At 33.3% G+C, this 3,762-nt stretch overlaps 1 pseudogene; it reads right to left on the bottom strand.

The window, feature by feature from the left end:
• Positions 1 to 933: 933 nt before the first annotated feature.
• LOC109119582 (UDP-glycosyltransferase 75C1-like) lies at positions 934 to 2,897 on the bottom strand (annotated as a pseudogene).
• Positions 2,898 to 3,762: the final 865 nt, after the last annotated feature.

Genomic DNA, 3,762 nt, shown 5'->3' with positions numbered 1-3,762 from the left:
GGTACACTTATTTGCATTTGATTGAATTAAATTGAAAATAAATTTTAACCCACGAGACTTAATAGAAGGATATAACAAATGGAACTCAACAATTGGACTTAATTAGGGTTGCCATCATAACCATTGAGAAAGGAAAAATTTTAATCCTTCAACGTTTTGAGAGTTCTTTTTATGAAGCCTAAGAGACTTGTGGTTTAAGTGACTTCAATACCTAAATTTATTAATAGTTTGGAAAATTGAATATATTGTTTAATTTTTCCTTGGCCTAGGAATAGTGCTATAAGAACGTGATATTTTTATTTTGTAAATTTTTATGTTTTGGCGGTGAAAAGAGAGGTATCCCTGAAGGAGAATGATGATTTTGGTAAGGAGAACTTAGTAAAGGAAGAAAATGTTTTTGTGCTGACTTGGTTACAACTGATAAAAGGTCAAATATACTTACACTAGTATGCAAATAGTTTTAGATACACAAAAATCTAAACAAACTATCATATTTTAGACACATCATGTAGAATATGTAATACATTCGTTGATGACGTGACAAACAATCAATTAGAAGATTACATGTGTTATTTTCAGTTAAAAATTATTTTAAAATCTATTTCATAAATAAAATAAAATGTTATTCTACAAAATATCTTTTTCCATCACACTAAGAATCTCTTTTGTTCTTTTTTTTTTAAAAAAAATTATTTTCTTTTACTATTTTTCATATTTATTCTTCTTATTTTTTTAGTGTTGTTTTTTTGGAATAAAAAAGGGATAGGGAAAAAGAAAGAAAGAATAAATATGAAATATGATTATTTATATCTATTTTTCCAGCAAATAGTATAGGGAAGTGATAGTAGATTTAGAAAAGTAATACAATGAAGAAGAAGAAGAATGACTTAAAAATGAATTTGAATAAAAAATTTGACATCCATTGAGGAAATTTAAGCTTGAAAAAAAGTAGGGGTGGTGGTGTGGTGGCGATGGCTTGAAAATGGAGAAGAAGAAGAAGAGAATAAAATAAAAAATAGCTAAATTAAGTCTTTCAGGCACTATTGTTGATTACCACAGTCACATCGACATGTTAGCAAAATGTGTTAAAATGACACAACAAAACCTTACATGAGACGCCTAAAATGAAATCGCCTACTTGAGATGTCTAAGTGAATTTGGTGCCATCTTTAGGGGATCACTGATGGGTTTGTCAGATATTTTATTGAAGTCATCTATTCATGAGTGATTTAGTAATCATTATGACCAAATAAAATCTCATTAGCAAATGCCTTGAGATTCACACTCTATGTACCATATTTATTCATAGATTTCTTAGCTAAATCACTCCATTTCTTGACAATTCTTCTCAATTCTTCCCATTGTTCACCGTCCCCCATCACGATCGTGATACATCCATTGAACTCATCTATTTCCATGACACCACATTCACTAACATTAACTCTAACATCAGTCTTCCAAATATCTTGAATGAGTTTTGCATGACAAACTTGATCATTACAAAGTGGAAATGCCACGAAAGGTACCTTAGATGATATGATCTCTAAGTTGAATTTCATCCACAGTGAGTTAAAAAACAACCAACAGAAGGGTGTTTAAGAACTTCCACTTGAAAGCACCAACTCACTATATTACCGTGCTATTCAAGTTCGTCTCTGAAACTCAACTTTTCCTTCATATTATCCTCATCTTGTCCTTCCCTTATAACCCACAAAAATGGCCTCCCATATTTCAACAATCCATGAACAATATCCTCCATCAATGGACTTGATAATTTGAATTAACTACCAAATGCTATGTAAATAACTAATCCCTCTGTCCTTTGAGTTCAACTAATCTATATAGTTTCTCGAACTCATATTAATCATATCATCTCAAAAACCATGACCTATAGGAATCGGTCTATCCACTGCTTTTAAAAATGTTTGCATAGGCTCGTGCACTATCTACTTCTGACGTTCCGTGAATAGTCGGTCTTTCCCGAGAGAGGCCGCATTCTCTCAGGCCAGTAGTCTTCTACTTCTAATCGAGCTTCTTATTTTTATTTCTCGAACCGAGAGATCCATGAATCGGGATCCTGATGCATATAGATACAAATGGTCCAATGGGAGCAAGAGTTTCCAGGAACATTTGCAACTGTCCACGCAAACGGTGATGTCTCGATTCCCATTGGTCGGTCTGCTATCCGGAACAAACCGCTATGGTTATTCCAGGATCCTTTCATGCATTATGTTAGGTATGAAGGAAAATCAATTCTGGCTTAAAAAACGGCTCGAGAAAAATGACAGATTCGAAGTTTTGTCTCCTTATGCAATTATTACCATCAAGAAATATTGAAGAAATTAAAGGTGCAATTCCCACCGTAGTCGCATTCTTGAGAATTCTCAAAGCTTCAAATTCCTAAGCATCATAAGTGCTTTCAATAACTCTTATATTTTCTTCACTACTCAATATTTCAATTTTACTTTTAATAGATTTAACTGCCCAGTGGGAACTCTCCACGTCATCAAACACAAAAGATGGAAAATCAATTGGACTAAGTGGTGACAATCCTGGTAACTCTATTATTTTATCCGTAGCATAAAAAATTTTTATCATCAGAATAGTTTGTGCATCTATAATAATAAACATCAGAAACTGTGGAAGGTTGTATCCAAAATAGTGAAGATGGGATATTAATATTTTCGGCCACCAAACCAACCTATTCCATGATAATCGTGTAGATGACATGTGAAAAAGGGGTACAATTATTGCATTTGATTGGATAAAATTGAAAATGAATTTTGATCCACGAGACTTTCCTAAAGAATAGAACATATGTAACTGATAAATTGAACTTAACTGAATTTGCCATCATAGCCATTAGAGAAAGGAGAAAAGCTTAACCCTTCAACATATGAGAGTTTTTTTTTATTTTACTAAAAGTTGATAGGGTCGTTTTTAAAGTGACTCCTGTTGAGAATATAATTGAATAATAAAAATATGTTTTTTATAGAAGTTTAAATTTTTAAATGAGACAGTCACACACTCAAACATGGTATCAGAGAAGATAGAGCACCTTAGATCAAATCTCAGCGCCACCCAAGTCAAAAAAGAATTTCCACTTTCTTGACCAGGGAAAAACAATTAGGTCTACAGATGAAGGGGGCGTGTTGAGAAGATAATTATATAATAAAAGTGTGCTCTCTCTAACAACTTAAGCTTTTAGATGAGATGGTCCCACACTTTGACATTCCATTTGGGGTTCTTATCTCTCTCTTCATTAATTCCTCACAGATGTCTTGAATTGTAATTCAAAGTTTAAAGGAAGACGACGATACATAAAGAGAGAGATTATGAGTCGACCGACGGTGCATCCAATAAAGGCTCCGCTGATGACTATGGCGGTACCAATGGTAAGGATGAAAGACTTTTAAGGCATGCTTGGTAATCTTCAAAGACTCTTTCTATGATTGAATCAATTTGTGTTTATTTTTATCTCTATATTTAATGGTCACACTCTTCAACATTGCATCACGTAGATGTACTGAAATTGAATCTCAACACCAACCATATTAACAAAGAATTTTAACGTGCTTGACCATGAATTAAGAATCAGGCCTGCACGTGAGGGGCGTGTTGAGGATATAATTGAATAATAAAGTGTGCGCTGCCTTATAATTTAAAGTTTTAAATGAGATGGTCACACACTTTAATATCGTATCAGAGCATACAGAGGTCATGCGATCGAATCTCACGACCACCCAAATCATAAAAGAATTT

This window comes from Solanum lycopersicum, chromosome 1 (assembly GCF_036512215.1).
Source record: "Solanum lycopersicum chromosome 1, SLM_r2.1".
Classification (NCBI taxonomy): domain Eukaryota; kingdom Viridiplantae; phylum Streptophyta; class Magnoliopsida; order Solanales; family Solanaceae; genus Solanum; species Solanum lycopersicum.
The sequence above is the reverse complement of the archived record's forward strand: the minus strand, read 5'-3'. Positions and strand labels throughout refer to the sequence as shown.